This window comes from Octopus bimaculoides, chromosome 29 (assembly GCF_046866305.1).
Source record: "Octopus bimaculoides isolate indiv1 chromosome 29, ASM4686630v1, whole genome shotgun sequence".
Lineage (NCBI taxonomy): Eukaryota > Metazoa > Mollusca > Cephalopoda > Octopoda > Octopodidae > Octopus > Octopus bimaculoides.
In genome coordinates, this window is record NC_142956.1 from 5,220,283 (window position 1) to 5,244,778 (window position 24,496).

The window sequence follows — 24,496 nt, forward strand, 5'->3', positions numbered from 1 at the left end:
TCTCCAGAGGATCGATGAACTATTGTTTCAAAAGAAGAGCGAACAGATCAAGGGTTGCTGTAGGGTAGGCTTTATGCACCCTGCTCTCCAGGTCCTGAACTAGCTGTTGCAGGGGATCTCCTCTAGCCTTTACATGAGTACGAAAGCGCGCCCTGTACATTTCGCTCTGGTACATAGTACCATATTTTCTCTGCGGAGCTTTGCCAACGCCGAATAACAATCTCTGTTCACTACTGACAACTAGATAAGCACCTTTAATTCAAGACCATTCAAACTGGACTCGGTAGGCCTCCGAAGACATTTTGCCATCGAATTCCTGTGGCATCTTATTAATAGGGATTCCACGGTCACCTTGAACTTCACGGGATCCGGGCCTAAACATTGGAGCATTGTGATGTGGCGCAGTAACAACTACTTCATGCTCAGCAGCCTGACACTCGGTGGCACTCAACCTTTCCACAGAACCACTGTCCAGAACCATTTCCGTTGTTAGCCATTCTTCATTCAATGATGTTGTTCTTTACGTCCACACGCTACGGTGTTCATTCTCGCCTCCGTCCCTCACCCGCCACTGAACTACCAAATTATCTCTTCTTGTGTGTTACACCTGACTTTTCCTCTCTCATGCACCCTACCCCAGCGCATAACATCTCACTTTTGTCCTCCCCAAACCAATTCCATGTTCATTACGATCCTTTAGCTGCACTCCTCTGCTTCTGCTCTCTTCTTGCATCCCTCTGACTACCCCAATTCATGTACCATTGGGCATCGCCATCCCGCATTCACCACTGCCTACATATAATCTTTATAAATATTACCTACAACTCTTATCTATCTCTCGCCCAGTTCTCATACACACTTGCAAACCCCTACCCACTAACACTCCTAGCTCCTCTCTCTCTCTCTCTCTGTAGTCCCGTCTACTCATCTGGTGCCTTCAAGACACACACACACACACGCACACACACACACACACACACACACACACACACACATATATATATAAATACATATATTTATATATATAAATACATATATTTATATATATATATATATATATATATACATATATATGTGTGTATGTATATATATATATATATATATATATATATATATATATATATATATATATATATATATATATATATATATATATATATATATTGGACCATCCCTTATAGGATGCGATTTTTTCTATTGCATGAACTAAAAGTTGGAGGGGGTTACGATAAAGTACGTGCATCAACTTGTTATAAAAGTAGGTAGTATTTTTACCTCTGCCTGATTCTTGCGCAAGGTCTGAATTGTGCGTTTCGATTTAATCAGCTATTTTTTCAAAGTTTTAAAGGAAGTGACAAAGGAGCATATTTGGCATATTTTGCTTTATGACTTCAATAAAGGTAACAGCGCAATGGAAGTGCAAGGAATATTAATGCAGTATAGGGTGATTGGACAATAAGCGTAAGCTAGTGTCAATGGTGGCTCCAGAAATTCCGAGCAGGAAACTATAGCCAAGAAGACGAACCTCGTCCAGGAAGATCTGTAGAGCCTGATGAGGACGTCCTGCAAACACTGGTGGAACAAAATCCCATCGTAACTGTTGAGGAAATAGCAGAAAAGCTTGGATTTGTTCATTCAACCATTCATCAACACTTGCATGCCATCGGAAAGATGACCATCTGCGGTTTCATGATGAAAGGTGTTCGTCCATCAGGATAATGCTCAATCACATTCGGTGAGGTTGACATTCCAAAGACTGGAGTAGTTTGAATGAGAAACGATGCCCCCCCACCATTTTCGCTTCACATTGCCCCATTTGATTGTCATTTATTCAAAATCATTTGGACGGAAAGAATATGAATTCTATAGACGAGGTCAGAAGAGTACTGGAGGAGATTTTTTCGTTAAGGACAAGTAGATTTTGGACGAGGGACCTTGCAAGTCTACCAAATAGATGGAAGAACATAGCAGAAAATGAAGGAATGTATATTTGAGATTAAAAAAGAACTTTGCTTATCTTAATTTTGCAAAATAAAACAAGTACAAAATAACCGCATTATTTATGGGATGATCCAGTATATGTGTCTTTCACCCACCGACTTTCACCTGAATATTATTACAATTCCGTTTCTCTCTCTTCTCCTTCTATCCATCTGTCTTTCTACCTACCTGTTCCACTCTGTCTCTCTGTAACTGTCTGTCTGTCACTGTCTGTCTGTCTGTCTGTCTGTCTGTCTGTATGTCTGTCTGTCTGTCTGTATCTCTCTCTCTCTCTCTCTCTCTCTCTCTCTCTCTCTCTCTCTCTCTCTCTCTCTCTCTCTCTTTCACACTCTCATGCACACAGAACCTCTGCATTGTATAAAAGGACACCACACTTACTAGTGTTAAGGGAGGATACTCACAAGTATTTGCGGTTTTATTGTGAGTTATCTCCCTTGAAGTATGCCAATGCCAGCTCTTGTACTTTCGATGTGGAATTTAACTTCGAAAGTCAAGAGCTGGCGTTGGCATACTCACACACACGCACCCATACGCACACATGCACACACACACACACGCACATACATACACACACACACAGACACACACACGCACACACACACACACACACAGAGACACACACACACACACACGCACACACACACATCCATATCTGTGACTTGTGTTTGTCTCTAATCACCGCTTCATATTCAATCTTGGCAATGCTTCGGTCATCGTAACATAGCAATTCGACAAAATAGGAACGAAAGAATGAGCAGCAGTCCAAAGAGAGATATGTACTGCCATCGATGAGAGCGAGTAAACACGTCGATGTGGTGCTCCAGCTTGGCAGTTGTCCAAGTTTTGAAACAAGCAAACGACGATTAATAGAATCTACTTTATAGTGGGTAAGAAGTTAAATTCCACATCTTACCCACTATAAAGTAGATTCTATTAATCGTCGTTTGCTTGTTTCAAAACTTGGACAACTGCCAAGCTGGAGCACCACATCGACGTGTTTACTCGCACTCATCGATGGCAGTACTTATCTCTCTTTGGACTGCTGCTCATTCTTTCGTTCCTATTTTGTCGAATTGCTATGTTACGATGACCGAAGCATTGCCAAGATTGAATATGAAGCGGTGATTAGAGACAAACACAAGTCACAGATATGGATGTTTGTGTGTGTGTGTGTGTGTGTGTGTGTGTCTGTGTGTGTGTCTGTGTGTGTCTGTGTGTGTATGTGCGTGTGTGTGTGTGTGCGTGTGTGTGTAAGTGTGCGTGTCTGTGAGTGTGTGCGCGTGCGTGTGTATGCGTGAGTGTATGTGTGTGTATGTGGTGTGTATGGGTATGCACGTGCGTCTGCATGTAAGTGTGCCTGCATATGTGAGTGTGTGTGTGCGTGTGTATGTGTGAGTATGTATGTATGTGTGTATATGTCTGTGTGTGTGAGCACGTGTATATGTGTGAGAGTGTGTGTATGTTCATGTGAGTGCCTGTGTATGTGTATGCGCGTGTGTGTGTGTGTGTGCGTGTGTTTGTGTAATGTGTCCTGCCTAACTAGAAAATAGGATTTATCGTGCATCGTTTACTTGTTTCACTCTTTTCATTATGGTCATGCTGGAGCACCCCATCGACGCGATTATTCCGAGTAATCCTGTGCACTAATGTTCTTTCTTGAGACCGTCACTCATCAAATTTTACTTCAGTTTTTCACACAAAAATCGAAGCGAACTTAAGAAGGGTTTTTAAAGAAGAAATTGACTTAGTAAAGAGTGTTGCTTCCCAACCACATACATACATACATACATACATACATAATGAACAAGAAGAAAATGAAGAAAACATAAATATTCTAACGTTTCTGCCAAACGGTGAGTCGGCAGAAACGTTAGCACGTCGGGCGAAATGCTTAGCAGCTTTTCGTCTGTCTTTGTGTTCAAATTCCGCCGCCGTCGACTTTGCCTTTTATCCTTTCGGGGTCGATTAAATAAGTACCAGTTACGCACTGGGGTCGATATAATCGACTTAACCCGTTTGTCTGTCCTTGTTTGTCCCCTCTGTATAGCCCCTTGTGGGCAGTAAAGAAATAAGAAACGTTAGCACGCGGGCGAAATGCTTAGCCGTATTTCGTGTGCCGTTACGTTCTGAGTTCAAACTCCGCCGAGGTTGAATTTGCCTTTCATCCTTTCGAGGTCGATTAAATAAGTACCAGTTACGCACTGGGGTGGATATAATCGACTTAATCCGTTTGTATGTTCCAGTTTGTCCCTTTTGTGTGCAGCCCCTTGTGGGCAGTAAAGAAATAAGATGAAGAATACATAGATATAAGTTACCTTATCAACGTTTAGTTAATAACAATAAAAATGCTTACAATTACTTTCAGTTTTTCTCATTCTTTACTCTTTTACTATTTTACTCTGTTACTTGTTTCATTCATTTTGACTCCGGCCATGCTGAAGCACCGCCTTTTAGTCGGGCCAATCGACCCCAGGACTTATTCTTTGCAAGCCTAGTACTTATTCTTTCGGTCTCTCAGTTACGGGGACGTAAGCACACCGCCATCGGTTGTCAAGCGATGTTGGACACACACACACACACACACACACACACACACACACACACACATACACACACACACCCACACACACACACACACATATATGTATATATATAAAATTTATTAATGAGGGCAGAAATTGATATTAATCAATTAAAACCAGTGGTCTAGCATATTAAAAAAATCCGAAGATTAAAATTATATTACATACAAAAATAAGAGGAATGACCAGCAAATGTGGACTCCTATATGCTAGAAATAGATGCCGAATCATCTAACCACCCAAAAAGAAATATGTTCTCAGTAAAAATTTGTGTCGCTAAATTTTTACTGAGAACATTTCGTTTTCTTTTTCGTGGTTAGATGATTCGGCATCTATTTCTAGCATATAGGAGTCCACTTTTGCTGGTCATTCCTCTTATTTTTGTATGTAATATATATATATATATATATATATATATATATATACGACGGGCTTCTTTCAGTTTCCATCCACCAAATCCAATAACAAGGCTTTGGTCGGCCCGAGGCTATAGTAGAAGACACTTGTCCAAGGTCCCACGCAGTGGGAATGAATCCGGAACCATGTGGTTGGTAAGCTAGCTACTTTATTTCATTAGATTTGCCATAAAGGCAGTACACAGAGCAGCTGCGGGCTGGACAAACACATTAATGAGATGAAATGGATGATAAACATGATGGTATAAATGGGAGAAGACAAAAGCCGCCCGCCGAACTTTGCTTCACTAAAACACTGTTCTTTTATAAATCAGAAAAATTTACAAATTGAGGCTATGAACCTCAAACATAAAACACCAAATTATTCAGGCACTTGCTTCTTATAATATTTCATTTATGGATCACATGATCCCACAATATGAAGCATTCGTGCTCTTACTTGTTTACCGCCCCGACCATATTCAGTGTGTCTCTCCAGCACAATGATAGACCTAGGTTAGCCCACTCCGCGAACCAGAATTTGCGAAGGCAGAAGGAATTCACCACCATGCTTAGGTCATTATCCGACACGACCTCCGCAGGTACCTGCGGAGGCCAATCAGGCTCCTCAGCACAGTGCGCTTAACACATTTTTCTACAGCTCTTCCCTTGCGGAACAGGAGTAGCCATTCCTGTTTCTCACAAGGCTAGCCCACAGCTTCAGCTGTTGGCGACACAATTCCTGCCGAAAGGCTTTCCTCCATTGTTGGCACAATTCCCACCAACGGTGTATCGGGACACGCCGGCGGTCACTATCAAGTGCTGGCCGTGTCCCGTTCTTCTTTTTTTTCTTTTTTTGGGGGGCCGCTGAAGTAGTGCACACTTCCACTTTTGCGGAAGGTCCTCCTGCTCCCCCGCAACTTTCAGTGGGCAACGATTGTTTCCCACCTTCTTCCTTTTTTTCCCTTTTTTCGAGGAGGTTTCCACCTCCAAGACTTCCTCCGTCTCTCCCTCCACTGGGAGAGCGGGGGGAACAACATTTATTAACTGTTCCAGGACCTTACTGTGGTCCTGGGGACATTGTTTCTTGATGAGGCCGGGCTTCAGACACCGGTGACACTTGGGTTTACGTCCCTCAAGAATCACCGGATATCTATGCCCAGCCATCCTAAAAAAATCCGGGAATACCAGATCCCTGGCTCATTGGATCCACAGGGTCAAAACCGCTTTTGACCCAACCCAATCAGCTGTAGGTAAAATTTTCACATTTAGGAGCTTGGCTCCACTGCCACCCAGACCCCGTCGGATAGTATCCTCTATCCAATCAGGTTCTATGCCGGGTGGCAGCCCACAGATCCAAGCTCTAGTTAATTTCTTCCCACAGTATGTGGGAAGAAACAGAATTTTTTTCTCCTTCTAAGGGCTGGCTCACAAATTTGCGAGCCCCCTCAGGGGTGTCAAACAGCAACCGGACTGTAGCGTATGTTACACCCCTTGCAATAAACTTAATAGTTGGCATATATTCTGCAAACTCTTTTTCAATTTCAATTTTGGGAAAGATCGTAATGGTGTCGATTGACCTAGAGTAGGTTCGTAACACCACTGTTCTTTCCCTGAACTCTTTCAACCACTTCTTGGGTGGGACAAGCTCCGACTCCAACATGGTGTTACTCTTTTTTGTCATGCTTTCAAAAAAAGTTCAAAATGTTCCACAAAAAATTCCACGAAGGTTCACAGCAATAAATAAATAAATAAATAAATACAAAAGGAACAGAAAGACAGAGCAGAGGAAAAGAAGGAAGGAAGACAGATCAAGTCACAGCAACACCCTTCTGGCCACAGCGTTAATCCTGGCCTACAGGTATTCCAATAAGGTACTCCAAATAAAAGGGATTCCAGTATAGGTATTCCGGTAAGGTAATCCAGGCCGCAGCAGCAGGAACACAAAAATCCTTCACACATTGTTAGAATTTCGCCAAGTTTTCGGAGGCGAGATACGCCCACAAAAACAACAGTTCTCGCGATTAAGTGAGACGCAAAAAGTTTTTCACAAAGAATTCTCAGTCCGCCGTTAGGGTGACTCGAACCCGCCTACCAATAACGACGAACGACCAACACAATTTTCTTCACGAAAAGTCGCCGAAAGTAAACGGAAGTGCTCGAGAGCCGGCGGATTTACTGAAAAAAGAAACAATAAATTACACACAGCTCAAAAACCAATTCTGCCCACCGCGGTCGACTTCACTCAAAATTTGTTTTTTGGCTCAAAGCCAAAACAAAAATTTTTGCTACTGTGGGCAAGCGAGCCCGCCTCCCACAGACAGCGAAAACCAAATTTGTTCGTACAACGAACACACAAAAAGCTCGCCAAGGAAAGCGAAGATGCCACACTGCTGGACAACAATTTACTGAAAAAATAAATAGAAGCAATAAATTGCTGCCCAGCCGAGCAACAAAAACAATTTACCTCGGCGAATTCTTCAATTTTTTCTTGTTTTAGACAGAGCCAAACTCATGTTTGGCTGACGGCAAGTAGCCAGTCTGACGCACATGCGCGGTGAGCAAAACTGGAAGTGGTCAGCTAGCTACTTTATTTCATTCAATTTGCCATAAAGGCACTACACAGAGAGTAGCTACGGTCTGGACAAAAACATTAATGAGATGAGATGAATGATGATTAATATGGTATTAATGGGAGAAGACAAGAGCCGCCCGCTGAACTCTGTTTCTTTAATTCATTGATATTTTATAAATTTATACATAAATTTACAATTTGAGGCTATAAAACTCTTACTTTACTGTTTCAATTTATCATGTCTTTGAAATGAGGCACTTGCCTCTTACACTTTTCTTTTATGGGTCACAATCCCTTTCAATATGAGGCACTCGTCCTCTTACATTTTACCGCCCTACCAGACTCCGTGCTTCACTTAAGCACCTCGCTTGTTCTTCATCGGGCAACTTCAGTAAAAAGCGGAATGCGTCTTTGAGGAAGGAATTCATCACCCTGCACAAGTCTATCTCCCAAACGACCTCCACAGCACCTGCGGAGGCTAGCTAGGGTCCTTGCTACAGGTGAGGATCCCTCTCGTCCGACCCTTCCTGGAAAACTTTTTAACAAAATTTTCAACGGACCCTCTCTTGTGGAAGAGAACTACAAATTCCTCCTCGTCATAGGGCGGGGCCTCAGTTTCTACTGTCAGCGGCACAATTCCCACCGACAGGCCTTCCTCCGTTCGTGGAACAATTCCCACCAACGGAGCTTCGGGACACGCCGGCGGTGCACTACCGGGCTCCGGCCGTGTCCTGTTCTTCTTTTTCTTCATTTTTTGTAGGGCCACTGGAATAGGACGCACTTCCATCTTAGCCAGAAGATCCCCCCCCCCCGCAACTTTCGGTGAGCACCTTCTTTCGTTTCTTCCCTTTCTTCGAGGAGGTTTCCACCTCCTCGACTTTCTCCGTCTCTCCCTCCACTGGGAGAGCGGGGGGAACAACATTTATGAACTGTTCCAGGACCTTACTCTGGTCCTGGAGGCAGTCTTTCTTAATATGACCAGGCTCCAGACACCGGTGACATTTCGGGGCACGTCCCTCGACTATGACTGGCTATCTCTGCCTGTCCATCCTTAGAAAATCTGGGAGAACCAGATCTCTGGCTAATTGGGTCCACAGGGTCACAACCGCTTTTGACCCACCCCAATCAGCTGTCAGTAATATTATTACGTTTAGCAGCTTAGTTCCGCTGCCACCCAGACCCCGTCGGATAGTATCTTCTATGCAGTCATGTTCTATGCCGGGTGGCAGCCCACAGATCCAAGCTCTAGTTAATTTCTTTCCACAGAAAGAAGGGCTGGCTCGGCAAACTTGCGAGCCACCTCAAGGGTGTCAAATAGCAATCAAACCGTCGCGTATTGTACACCCCTTGCCATAAACTTCAAAGTTGGCATATATTCTGCTAACTCTTTTTCAATTTCAATTTTGGGAAAGAAAATAATGGTGTCCAGTGACCTAGAGTAGGTCCGTAACGCCATCGTTCTTTCTCTGAAATCATTTAACCACTTCTTGGGTGGGATAATCTCCCACTCCACAGCAGTGGCCTTATTTATCTTTATGTTTCCAGCCATGATAAAAATGTCAACATAAGAATTAAACAACTAAAAATTTTAAAACAGACAAAAATAGAAAGCAGTTAAAAAAAGCGGAAGAAATAAAATAAACACATCGTACTAAAAACAGTTCATAAAAGAAAGAGAAAGGAAATACAACAGTTCAGAAAGAATAAATAAAATATAAAGTTCCAGGCAGAATAACAAATTTTCAGGCCACAACGGTACTCCGGCCCGATTTGATCCCGGTTCCGCTGCAGTCGTCACTTGGCTGGTAAAAATTTAATCCTTTGCGTAGTTCCACGTGGTGTAGTTGAAAGCAAGAGGAAGACTTTTCTTCAAATTTATTAGTTTGAAAACACTAAATTCCTTTTCTCTTTTAAACAAAGTTCACAATTTTTGGTGGAGTGATACCTCCAAAACTCTCTTCTCACCGCTAGGTCAGACTTTAAGCACAACCACAGGCAGACAAATGCGTGGAATTCAGTGGCGATTTCTTGTTCGGCATAAATATAAGTAATCACGACCAACAAACCCCCACTAAATCCCCAAAACACAAAAGTCTTAACTGTGGTTGTACGTCAAAAGTTCACGATGCTGGCACTCAGCGACGTGACAACAACAGCGACAAAAAACACGTCCACTCGGTAAGCAAGCTACTTACCACACAGCCACTCCTGCGTCTATTCTAAATAAAAGAAAATTTGCATTCAATCCCATAAGAGGATTACATTTCTTCGCATTCGATTTTGTGTGCGTGCGTTCGTGTGTATGCGCGCACGTATTTCATGTGTATGTTTGTGCGTGTGTATGTGGAGGTGCGTAAGTGTGTGCGTGTGTATGTGTGTGTGTGTGTGTGTGTGTGTGTGTGTGTGTGTGTGTGTGTGTGTATTCGCTTTATTAGCTTTTCCTATGTCCCTGTAGCATGACATATTTATTGATTTCTAATGAACATAAATGACATATACCAATACTATATTTGCATACACATACATAAACTAAGAATATGCCAAAGAAACTAATAAATTATAGTAACTAATGAATTTATATACAAATATGAATAGTTAAGGGTGAAAAAAGTATTCTGCAACCAACATGGTTTCCGGGATGGCAGGGACTGCCTGTCGCAGCTTCTGCACCATTTTGTTGACATCTTAAAAGCGTTTGGAGAAGGCCCCCAACACTGACGTCATATATTTTGATTTAAGCAAGGCATTTGACAGAGTGGACCACATAATCCTGCTGAAGAAATTGTCCAACATTGGAGTCCGTGGAATGCTGTTACAGTGGATAAAGTGTTTCCTGCCGAACAGAACCCAACGTATTGTGTTTGAGGGAATACGATCCAGTTCAGCCAAAGTCAGTAATGGTGTCCCACAAGGTACTGTGTTGGGCCCACTCCTCTTTATTATTTACATCAACGACATAATACATGTCAATCAAACATTCTATGTTGAAAATCTTTGCAGATCACCCCAGAAAACAATAAACAGCATGAGAGACCGAACAAGCCTTCAGTCAGATCTGTTTGCTATTGTCCAATGGGCGGAAAAATAGCCTGACATGCTTTAAAATGAAGATAAGTTTGATTTGATCTACTTTGGGAAAGAGGAAACTCTGAAATTACCATATGCTCTGCCCTCGGGCAACTCCTTTGTATCATCCAACGACACTAGAGATCTTGGAGCAATTGTTGATAACAATGTAAGCTGGAGTTCGCACGAAAACAGCAAGGTTGACTTGGCCCGCAAGATGTTCTCCTGGATGCTGAGAACTTTCCGGTCTAGAGATTCCTACACCATCATCCTTCTCTACACTACTTTTGCTCGACCCCACCTTCAGTACTGTTGTCCACTGTGGTTCCCCCATACGAAGCAACTCATTATGAAAGTAGAAGCACTCCAGAGGTCAATAACAAGAAGGACAGACAGCATGAGAGGCATTGATTTTGGAGGTCGACTAAAAAGAACTCAACCTCTACTCTTTCCAATGCTGCCGGGAGCGCTTTATAGTTTGTGGTATGTGGATAATATTCCATCAATATTGCACAAATGATGTTGGTATCAATTTTATACACTCTTACTCACTCACCCTTACTCTCTCACTCTCACTCTCTTTCCCTCTTTCTCACTCTTACTCTCTGCACTCTTACTCTCTTACCCTCTCACCCTTACTCTCTCACTCTCTTCTCTCTTTCCTTCTCTCTCACTCTCTTCTCTCTCACTGTCTTCTCTCTCACTCTCTTTCTCTTCCTCTCTTTCTCCCCCCATACCCACCTTCCTCCTCTCTCACATCCACCTTCCCTCTCTTATACTCACACTCTCTCCTCTCTTCCTCTCTTTCTCTCCCCTCCCATACACCCCCTCCCCCTCTCTTACATCCACCTTCCCCTTCCCCCTTCATCGTCAACACCCCCTCATAAGCTCATCCCACCACACTCCAACACACTCCTACTCTACCTTCCCACTCCACCCCATCCAATTCCTTACACATTCCCTTGCTTTCGGTAAATATGTGCTTATTTTTGGTAGTTTTGACTTATTTAGTCCCTCTAAGCGGGAGGCCTTACTATATAGTAATGCCCTTATACAAATTATATATATTTATGGAAAGAAATGCTGGGTTTTTTTCCTTATGGGGTTTTTTCACGCTGACTACTTGATAAATTCTTATTAAGATGTTATCCTATATTATAATACATATATATATATATATATATATATATATATATATATATATATATATATATATGCATACGTACGTGTGTGCATGGTTATATGTGTGCGCACGTAGATGTATGAATATATACCTATGCACACAGATTCATATACATACACACGTACAGGTACGGCCACGCACACACAAACATATGCGCATACGTACAATCATATGTAGGTATATACTGGCACATCTAACACCTCGTCCTATCTACCTCCGACCACCTGACCAATTTTATGTCCACCACACGGTCGATTTCCTGTTCACCATGCTGCATTTTCAAAGTAATTATTGTCGCTGAAATAGCGGCATCAAAATTTGACATCACGTGACCTCTCTCGACCAATCACAGGCTAACGTCCGTTAACAAACACTCGACATTCTTCATTGAAATTCCTATGGCCGAAGATTAGCATCACGCTTCAAACATAATGTATCAATGAGTTTGAATCAAACTGTTTTGATCCATACGTGTAACTCCCTATAAATATGTTCAGTGCACTTCTTTCGTTTGTCTTCAATGTCACACACACTCACACATACACACACATCTATAAATATGAATATATATATATATATATATATATATATATATATATATATATATATATATATATATATATATATATATATATACATACATATATATATATATATATATATATATATATATATATATATATATATATATATATATATATATATATATATGAAGATATGCGAGTTTGCATCTACATATATTTGTAGATATATAGAGATATATATGTAGGTGGTCCTTTTTAACCTTAATTACAATATAAGCCTCACCTTTTTACTATTTCTCCCACCATCATCATTACTCCTGTTTATCACATTGGTTCACTTTTTCTCTTTCTGTTTTTTTTTCTATTCTTGTACCACCCTATCTAGACATTATTTGGAATATGTCTTCTTTCTTTTTCAGATCACAGTACCTGACAATTACGGTAACACACCTCTACATGTGGCCTGTAGTGTTGGGCACACGAGCCTGGTAAAGAAGATGTTACAGTTTACACCCGATATAAATGTGGCGGATAAAGATCGTTACACTCCTCTACATGTGGCTTGTCGTTGGGGACGCATTGGTGTTATTGAACATCTCCTAGTAACTAAACCTGATGTCACTGTAGTGAATAGTTATGGGAACACACCTCTACATCTGGCCTCTATTAATGAACAGAAAGACGCTGCTAAGATACTACTACAGTCCAATCCTAGAGTTCTTGTGGTGAAAAATAAATGGGAAAAAAAAACTAAATATGCTCAATGGTGTTGAAAGCAGAGACATTGGTGAAAAACTGTTACAATCCAAATCTAAAGATGCTGTATTGAAAGAAAGTGGGAAAATATCTCCGGATCCGTTCGTCTGTGATAAAATTCCTGACGATGAGGAAGAACTAAAAGAGCCTCATGTCGACTTGGTGAATAAGTACAAACACACACCTCTGCATTTGGCGTGTATTAATGGAAGTACAGGCCTAATTAAACAGCTACTACTTTTTAAGCCTGATATAAATATGGAGGATAAATATGGTTACATACCCCTGCACTGGCTTTGCTCTGGTGGACACACAGATGTTGAAGTACTATTAATATCTAAACCTGATGTAAATGTGGCAGATAGAGATGGTAATACACTTCTCCACCTGGCCTGTCATGGTGGGTACACAGACACGGTGAAACAGCTACCGCCCTCCAAATCCGACATAAACCTAGTGAATAATGATGGTAACACATCTCAACATCTAGCGTGTGGTCGTGGACATGCAGACACGGTAAAGTAGCTACTGTAATCTAAACCCAATATAAATTTGGTGAATAATGATAGTAATACAGCTCTATATTTGGCCTGTGTTCGTAGACAGAAAGACATGGTGAAGCAGCTACTGTTATCTAAACTTAATATAAATTTGGCGAATAGTGATGGTAACACACCTCTACATCTGGCCTGTGTTCGTGGACACGCAGACATCGTGAAGCATCTACTTCTGCATGCACCTGATGTAAATGTACTGAATAATGATGGAAAAACAGCGCTACACCTGTCTTGTTCTGATGGACACACAGACATAGTGAAACAGCTATAACTGTTTGAACTTGATGTAAATGTGGTGAATAGAAATGGTAACACACCTCTACATTTGGCCTGTGGTCATGGACACACAAACATGGCTAAGCACCTACTATTCTCTAAATCTCATGTTAATGTGGAAGATAAAGATGGTAACACACCTCTACATCTGGCTTGTCGTGGTGAACATAACATAGACACATGCTGAAATACCTACTACTGTTTGACCCTGATATGAATGTAATGAATAAAGATGGTAACACACCTCTACATCTGGCATGTAATCGTGGACACACAGATATCTTGAAGGAGCTCCTAATATCTAAAGCTACTATCAATGTGGAGAATAAAGATGGTAACACACCTCTGCTTCTAGAGTGCCGCGGGGGAGATACAGACATGCTGAAACAGCTATTCTTGTTTGAATCTGATGTAAATGCCGCGAATAAAGATGGTAACACACCTCTACATCTGGCATGTAATCGTGGACACACAGATATCTTGAAGGAGCTCCTGCTAAATAAAGGTGCCGTCAATGTGGCGAATAAACATGGTAACACACACTTACATTTGACATGTGTTCATGGACTCACAGACATGGTGAAGCAACTACTACTCTCTAAAGCTAATGTAAGTGTTGGGGATAAAGATGGTAACACACCTCTACATCTGGCATGTAATCGTGGACACACAGATATCTTGAAGGAGCTCCTGCTAAATAAAGGTGCCGTCAATGTGGCGAATAAACATGGTAACACACACTTACATTTGGCATGTGTTCATGGACTCACAGACATGGTGAAGCAACTACTACTTTCTAAAGCTGATGTAAGTGTTGTGGATAAAGATGGTAACACACCTCTACATCTGGTCTGCCTAGGTGGACACATAGACATGGTGAAGCAGTTATTGCTTTCTAAATCTGATGTAAGTGCGGTGGATAAAGAAGGTAACACGCCCCTACATCTAGCCAGTGCTTAGGGACACAAAGACATGGTGAAGCAGTTATTGCTTTCTAAATCTGATGTAAGTGCGGTGGATAAAGATGGTAACACGCCCCTACATCTAGCCAGTGCTTAGGGACACAAAGACATGGTGAAGCAGTTATTGTTTTCTAAATCTGATGTAAGTGCGGTGGATAAAGATGGTAACACACCTCTACATCTGGCCTGCCTTAGTGGACACATAGACATGGGGAAGCAGTTATTGCTTTCTAAATCTGATGTAAGTGCAGTAGATAAAGATGGTAACACGCCCCTACATCTAGCCAGTGCTTAGGGACACAAAGACATGGTGAAGCAGTTATTGCTTTCTAAATCTGATGTAAGTGCGGTGGATAAAGATGGTAACACGCCCCTACATCTAGCCAGTGCTTAGGGACACAAAGACATGGGGAAGCAGTTATTGCTTTCTAAATCTGATGTAAGTGCGGTGGATAAAGATGGTAACACGCCCCTACATCTAGCCAGTGCTCAGGGACACACAGACATGGCGAAGCAGCTACTACTCTCTAACGCTGATACAGATGCGATGAATAAAGATGGTAAGACACCTCTATATCTGGCTAGTAGTAATGGAGACATAGACGTCGTGAAGCAGCTCCTACTATACAAACTGAAGTAAATGTGGCGAGTAAAGATGGTGTCGCACATATATATCCGGCATGAGCTGGGAAAGCACAGACTATGTGAAAGTGCTCTTGTTGTCTAAAGCTGAAGCCAATGTCGTGGATGATAGTATTACCACATCTCTGCATTACCTTTTCTACTGTAAGTCAGCAGTAATCTACAATATCCAAATCATTTTCATTCATCTTTTCAATGTAGTTTTATTGAGTCGTTATCAGCACAATCCCACCATGGGTTGCTGTGAGACAGCATGTTGTTGTATCTGAGTAGATTCTTTACTTCATCTCACCTATTACCTCAGTGTTATGGGTTCAAATTCTTTCACTTCATTCAGTTCATGTAAAACATTACATTTCGCGTAAAATACCCCTTTCTTTGACCCTTGTAGTAAATACAGAATGATTACCATACAAGTTTTAGTTTTGTCTTTTTATGTTGCAAGTTCAAATCCTACCAGAGTCTATTGTTACTCTGGGATCAGTTAGATGTGCGCCAGTAATGTCCCTGGATCAATGCTGTCTGTCGTAGCCTCGGATTAACCCAAACATTGAAAGTGAAATTGTGAAGAAGCATATTAGATGCTTTGCACTTGAAAGAGACGAGACAGCTTCGTCACATATTGCATCAGGATATAAATGTCTGTGGAATACTCAACCATTTACATAATAATGCATTAAAATTGATTAAGGAACCATTAAATCAAATTAACTAATTGTTATGTACACGTAAACATTTATTGCTTACAAATATAGTTTTATATGAAAATGTTAGTTATTGATTTATGGATGTGTCCATTTTTGTGGATTTTACTGAACACTTTTGATAATTAATGAGTTGTTAATTAAAGGATTAGTGAGATTATAAAATGTGAATTTAACCATGATAAATATTGTGAAATGTTGACATTTTAAAAATTTACTGTAGATACAGTGAGATATATTTGAATATCTAAGATGGAAATCTATATTTAAGAGGAAAAAAGGTCCACAACATATATGTGTAAATAAAGTTAATACATGATTACACACACACACACACACACTTCTATTTAACCCATTTTAACCATTTCGTTTTTCGTAAAATATTACTACTTTTAAAAATACCTCCGTGTGTTAAATAATTTTGCAAACAATCAAGAATTTGGAGTGATTTAGTACAATGACTTTACAAAAGGTTCTTGCATCTGATTAAGATGGAAAGTTCAAACTTAAATTTCAACTAAAATTATTAAAAACAGATTACATAAGATAGAACAAAAGACAGTCTTTAAGAAATTGGGTAAAGAAAGCAATGTTAAATTCTTTTCTAGAGAATATTTCTTAACAGTTTTCTGATTCTGAATATTTGTTAACTGTTTTATTATTCTGATATCTCTAATAAAATGTACAGACATAGAATTCTATAATTGCCATTTCAGGTGTGCCACAAGTTAATACCATAGATTCCTCTTTGGTGTCTAAGTACCAGCAGGTCAAAGAGCAGCCACAAGTACAGTATTTCTGGAGTTACGTTGAAACATGGTCTTTGAATGTGGCAATACCACTTGTAAAGAATGTGGAGTACAATTTCAGCAGTGATCCCACATTTACTCCTATATTCTGATTAAGGAGTTAATGTCTTTCAATCTGAGCACTACCCCTGACCACACAAACCAAACAACCACATCTGAATTGGAACTCCATCATGTTTTATAAGATTTTCTTTTTATCAAACTTGAGAAATATTTAAACTATAACATTAACGACAATAGACAAATTCCTCATTTGTATTCTTCTATTCTTCTTTATGTTTAACACACACGCAAATACATGTGTGTGTGAGAGAGAGTGAGTGAGTGTCTGTGTGTCAAAATCACATAAGAGTAAAAGTTAAGGCAAGTCTCTTTCTTTTCTATTCTTGTACTTTCCCTTTGTTAAAAGGTGTTACCCAAATCGCCCAATGATCCTCTATTATTGTACACGTGCTTAATTGTTGTTCTGTTTGGCTACGCTTTTCAGGATCCTGATTTAGCTTCTCTTACTTCGTGTAGTATATTTAGTATGTTCATTCCCTCTTTTACTGTGCGATTTTTGCCTACATATATCATATATCTTTATGCGTAGATGGTATTATTTACCCTACTTTGCACATTAATCTTAACAGCTGTGTGTGTTTGTGTTTGTGTGTGTGTGTGTGCGTGTGTATGTGTGTGTGTGTGTGTGTGTGCGTGTGTATGTGTGTGTGTGTGTGTGTGTGTGTGTGTGCATGCAACAGTAATATAGTTTGTGGTTGATGTAATACAGAAAATAAAATCCATTACTAAGAATATTATAATGTTGTAATATCACACAACATAACATATAAGTTACATACACAAAAGTATCCGGAAACGTTCTCTGTTGGTCAAGCTCGTCGTAGTTCAGGTTTCTACCGCTAGAAGCCACTTGATGCAGCCCTCAGGTATCAGTCTGTCGACCGGCGTCATCGAGTGGGGTCATACCGCTACGTGGTAAGTCTTTGTTTTGCAGCGCTTCTCCTCTGTTCGTCCATTTATTTTTGCAACGGCTGAAACGAAGGAAGAGCGTGCTTCCGTGAAATTCTGTTTTCTGCTGGGGTAAACGGCGGCCGAAACAGTTGCCATGCTTTAAACGGCTTACAAGGCCGGTGCTATACGCTTTAGGACCAAGTTCATTTAAAGCGACCATCGTCTTCCCGAAGGAATTAAAACATCGTAAAAATGCATGATATGATCTCGGAGGAACGTCACAGAACAATTGACGAACTTGAAGATATGACTGGTGTGCCCTGGAGTTCCTACCAACGGATCTTGAGCGACGAATTTAGAATGTAAAGAGTTGCAGCAAACGTTGTGCCTCGCTTGCTCACGGACAATCAAAAGCAGTCACGACTGAATGAGTGTTGTGAACTAAAAGAACAGTTGGAAGTTGATCCGGACCTTTCTTCGAAAGTTATCACTGGTGACCAAAGCTGATGCTATGGAATTTGCAGATGTGAAAGAGGTAAAGAAAGAATGATGGAGGCGTTAAAAGGCACCACTTTGCAAGAGTTCCAGCAATACTTCGAATAGTGGTAAACGCGTCTGGATCGATGCATTGCTTTAATTGAAGAACACTTTGAAGGCGATCAAAGTGTAAATGTGTAGAAATTGAGTGAATAAAAGAATATTGCAAAACTCCGGTTTCTTTAGGATACCCCCTCGTATGAGGAATTGCTATTTTCATAAAAAGGATTAACCGAAAAGTTGCACACCTTAGACTGATGTTTCGGGTTAATTCTATTATCATTGTATGAAAGCTTATGTTCTAAATGTTTCTCTTCCACGGACAAACAATGGAAGGTTTTTTTGTGCAGCAGGTAAGTAACTATCCTAATATTTACAGGTGTAAAGAAGGAGCTTTGTTTATATTATGTAACCTTGTTAGGGGGAAATAAATATTGCTTAAGCTGAGGTTAAACGAAATAATCTTAGTGGAGACAGTATGAAACCAACTTCGATATTGTACCTATTGTTTTTGGATTTAGAATAATTTTTGAGAATTGAATTTATGCTTGGCTAACATTATTTCTCACAAAAGTGAGGTCAACAGAAAACGAAACTACCAGGAGCATACTGTGATTTTCAGTTCAACATACTATTTCATCGGTAGAATATCATTGTATCTAAAGCAACAATGAGTGAAGTAATTTCTGTTTATTGTCAGTTGAAAGCAAAGAGCATGATATGCATTTTCTGTTCAATAACAAGAGTAACAACTATCTGTAGATGGAAGTGGGTATTTGCAATCATTGTATTATTTGAACCTAATTATCTCCTAAGTGATTGAAATAATAATTGGATTAAAATCAAAAGGTAGCTGCACAAAATTAAATACAGAACACAAATCTAGAACTTTCGTTTTTCACTCAATTTCTTGTGTTCTATCATCAATTAATAAATATCAATTTGCAACATCGCCACGCGGTCACTTAGTTGGGAGAGAAGTTGTGGATAATTCACATGCCTCCACTTTGTCTACTCAGTCATTTTGATAATGTACGTTACAATTACGTTGAAACACAACTTTTGTGGGATGAAATTATCGTCATCATTTAACGACTATGTTACATATTTTCATGGATTGGAAGGTATCACAGAAACCGGTGTGCCCAAGGTCTGCATCGAGCTCCAGTGTCTACTTTACTATGGTTTTAACGGCTGGGTGCCCTTCTTAACGTCAACCAGGAAGACAACTGGAAATTGTTACATAATAACCTGTTTAGGGTTGCAAATAAAATATATGAATGGAGTAAAGTCCTAGCCAAGCAAGAGCAACATGGTGGTGGAATGATAAGATTGATAGAGCAATCAAGGCTAAGACACAGGCATTGATGGATTGGAATGCTGTTGGTTGTAGGGAGAACTAACTATTGATTAGAAGGGTATGTAAACATCAGATGTATGTGGCTAAAAGTCTAACAGAAAGGAAGTGATTTGCGCGTGTGGGACAATGTAAGGTTCAGAGGTGCGAAGTGTTCAGGATTGTGAAACAGTGCGCGAGAAAGAATTGGTGAAAAGGAACTTAGGCTCAAATTCAGACAGCTATGTAAAGTTTGTTGCCCAATCCCTGGTCGGGAAAGATTGCTCCTGAAATGTCATATTTGTGGCAGCAGGATTCGTTTTAGTGGAAGCTGTGAACGCCTACTATAAATAAACTTTATCTTTCTGCCATAATCGAATATTTCTTTTCTAAACAATTTTGTTTTGGGGTGGGATTCTGTGTTTTCTTTTCCATTTATGCAAACTATGAAATTAAGTTCGAACACTCTGTATATAGCACTGAAATTAGAACCAGGAAGTTTCCTCACCGCCATTAACAACACCTACAACAACAACAGCAACAAGGTTCAGTGGAAATCATTAAGAAAATTATTATATACATAATGAAACGAGCTGAGAGGAGTGTGTCTATAGAAGATAATATGGCATTAAATAAGTTAAACAGGCCAACGTGGTGACATTCGAAGCTAGAAATGTTGAATTTATTCTAATAACAATAGCGATGATGGGATTATCAAAGTAATTAATAAATAATTTCCATGGTGCGAACAGAACAACAATTAAAACAGTAGGACAAGCAAAAAACAAAATAGCGTGTTACGATATGTGTGCGTGTATGAGTGTGTGTGTATGCATACATAAGATACGAAAGCGCTAAGCAATGTGTACAATTACCAGCTTGTTACCAGTTCAAATATGCTTGAGGCCTACTCGAACCCGTCAGAAAGCCGTTCAAAGCATATTGTTATATTGGGGAAAATTTCTCGCTGTAAATACATAGGTGTAAACACACCATAGCCTAATGGTTAGGGTGTTACACTCAGTAAAACACGAGTTGTTCTGCAATCATTTCGATATTTGACGTGTGGCATACTTCTGCACCTGTACAGGTAATGTCGATTTCATGGCAGGGAGTAAATTTACGCGCAGCATAACCCCACCCCTAGCAAATATATATATGTTATCTTTTATTGTTTACATGTTTCAGCCATGCTGGGCACCACTTTGACGAATTTTAATCAAGTTTATCGAATCCAGTATTTGTAATTTTTTTCTTAAGCCTGCTATCATTGTATCGGTCTCTTATCCCAAACCACAAAGTTACGGATGCGCAAAGACACCGACAGCGGTTGTCAGGCTGTGGTGAGGGGTCAAGCACTCAACACACATGATGGGCTTCTTTCAGATTCCGTCCACGAAATCCATTCACGCTTTATATATATATGGATATATATATATACACATGTAAGTATCTATATATATATATATATATATATATATATATATATATATATATATATATATATATATATATATATAAGGATATATATATATACATATGTAAGTATATATATATATATATGCATACATACATATATACATACATATATATAATATATATATACATCTATCTCTCTCTCTATCTTTCTCTCTCTCTCTCTCTCTCTATCTATCTATCTCTACACACACATATATATATATAGTTGAAATTTACAGAAAAACAAAAGACGAAGACAGGTGTATAAACAAAAAAACTGGTGTATTAGTTTAGCGCTTGGGCAGGTGAGAAATTCTTTTACGCTTCGAGCCTACGATCTTCACAGAAAAGAACACGAGGAAATAAACAGAGAGAATAAAAGGACTTTCGGAGCTAGCGGTCAATCATATATGTAAGCATGTATGTATGTATGTATGTATGTATGCATGTATGTATGTATGTATGTATGCATATATGTATTTATGTATGTATGTATGTATGTATGTATGTACGCATGTATGTATGCATGTATGTATGTATGTATGTAGAGGGTGTCCACAAAGTCTGGGTACCAGGAGTAAATAAAATCATAACATAGACAATGAAATATAAGAAATAATAATTTCTTAATGTTAATCCCCATGTACCCAGACTTTGTGGACATCCTGTATGTATGTACGTATGTATGCATGTATGTATGTATAGAGTTGGTTAAAATGTTCGTTCAGTTTTCATTGGCAACACAATTTAAGCATTCTGATGTTAACTTTAGTCTGTATTTTGCGCATGTGCACTCCTAAGATACTTGACAATTCAGAGTAGTTCGACGTGAATTTGAAACACAACCTGTTGCATTGCTTGGAATCATCCAGAAATGGAGAGCAACAATGGCCCATTAACGACACCTCATATTTTCTTCTTTAAAAGCTGAAAAGCAAGAAAGCGGTAGAAACCCGCTGGACGATATGTGCTGTGTATGGAGATGATGCTTATGTCCAACATTTCGATCGCTAATTTTTCTGCTCAAGATGCACCTGGCTCTGGCGTGCCAACTGAGCTTAACAGCGATACCAGCCCACCTCCTGCGAACAGGTTAATTACAAATACTCTTCAGACATCGAACTGTCGAAGACCCTTTCCGTCAACTTGGTTACAGAAGCAAGCGCGATGCTCTTTGGTTTAATGCGACTAACCTCGCTCGTGATGGATTCCAATCTACGATTCATTGAAGAGATGTTAAAACGATGGTGACGGGAGAAAACAATGGATCGTCTATAACAAACGATGATGGAATAAGCACGGTGAACCACATACAAAAAATGCCCAAAGCAGGACGTTACCCGAAGAAGGTTACGCTTTCAATTTGGTGAGATAGGTAAGGTGTTGTCTTTTACGAGCTTCTTTCCACGAACTGTGATCCATTAGAAGCATCCAGCATTTGCTAAACGTAAGTGCATCAATGCCTGACCGCACACTTAATTTCGAACGCGACAGAAGTTACTGGGGTCTGACGGGCACGTTTTGCCGCAACCTCCATATTCGATTGCACCGGTTTTAGTCCCTTTAAACTTGCACGGGCTTTGGTCCGTTCCAAATTCACTGAATGGACAGACCATCAGTTCCGACTGGGATGTAAAAATTCACCTGGAGGAGTTTTTCACCATAAAGACGGGAAATTCTTTGACCAGAGATTACTGGGTCTGTTCATAAGATGGCAGAAGATACAATAATTATAACATAGATTGAATTGCTTTGTGTTTAATTTTTTTTTTATGTTCGCAATAAAACAGTACGAACAGCCTCTGTCCGTACGGTTTTTTCATATCAAATTTTAGTAACGCTTTTTGTGTGAACCGGCGGCCTATGGTCCTAAAAGGTTATACTGCCATCAGGAAACAATGTTTCTTTCATATGATGGAAAAAAAAAAACATAAAAAATTCTCAGATCATCCTCGATGCCAACTCTACACGTAGAAAAACTAAATGGCCAAGAGAATTCCGTGATACAGCTGCCCCATTTTACCAGAGAATCACGCTTCGCTGTATGGGCCAAATAGTCAAGGATTAACGTTCCTCTGGGCTATCTCTAGATATAAACACACCGAAAATTGGGAAAAAGCTATCAATGATAATTAATCAAACATGACGTGATTTCAATGAGGTTGTAGCGACACCCTCCCTTTTGTGTCAGCCAGACAAACGAGCTACACGTTCTTTTGTGTCAGACATGACCAAGAGCAACACTTCACCTTCGGCCACAAGAAAGACGATGCCACCTTTACCCTTTCTTCCTTTCTAGTCAGCTTAGTGCTTTCCTTACTCTTTCCCTCTTTACTGACAGACAAGCTTTTCCTACGCTATCAACAACTAATCAGCGAGCCAACCTTGTCACTATCGCTAGAATTGCTACTATCTCTTTAACTACCTGTCGGGCAAACGAATAAACATATGTAAATAATATTTCTTCGTTCTTGGTGTTGATTCTTCGATGTTCACTGGTTACTCCGACGCGAGGACCTTCAAGCATTACATCTACACGCTACCTTCAGCAGTGGGCTACATCATATCGAATTGATATGACACATCTCATCCAGCCCGCTACATTAGCGACTAAAATACATTGCTTGTTTTTGCTATCATTATACACTAGTAGCAAAAATAAGCAATGTATTATAATCCCTAGTACTGATGAAAAATGTACTAAAATATTATAATGGAGTATCCTGTATGCTTGAAATCAATATGGTCGTACGCATCTGAGGAGACTGGTCTATTTCACATTGATGTAATGTTTGCATCCTAACTTCGAGCCGTGTGGACCACACTGGACAGACTTGGGGCCTCAACTTAAGTACATAATTCAACTAAATCTTATATATATATATATATATACCCTTTTACACTTTCACTTGTCTCAGCCGTTTGGCTGCGGCCATGCTGGGGCACCACCTTTTATCGAGCAAATCGACCCCAGAACTTATTCTTTGTAAGCCTAATACTTATTCTATCGGTTTATTTTGCCGAACCGCTAAGTTACGGGGACGTAAACGCACCAGCATCGGTTGTCAAGCGATGTTGGGGGAGACAAACAGACACGAAAACACACACACATACATATATACATATACATATATACCACGGGCTTCTTTCAGTTTCCGTCTACCAAATCCACCCAGAAG

General features: G+C 40.0%; 1 protein-coding gene and 2 pseudogenes across 2 annotated transcripts in view; 1 reads left to right on the top strand and 2 right to left on the bottom strand.

The window, feature by feature from the left end:
* The window catches only part of LOC149130313 (uncharacterized), an 821-nt pseudogene extending 340 nt beyond the window's left edge, over nt 1-481 (bottom strand).
* Nucleotides 1-24,496, bottom strand: part of LOC149130311 (adhesion G protein-coupled receptor G6-like) — a 564,593-nt gene that overhangs the window by 195,046 nt on the left and 345,051 nt on the right. The gene's annotated exons all lie outside the window — the stretch shown is intronic.
* Nucleotides 12,944-20,499, top strand: LOC106867158 (uncharacterized; annotated as a pseudogene). Its single transcript, XR_016238968.1, has 2 exons — nt 12,944-15,663; nt 16,940-20,499. The product of XR_016238968.1 is annotated as an uncharacterized LOC106867158 (transcript).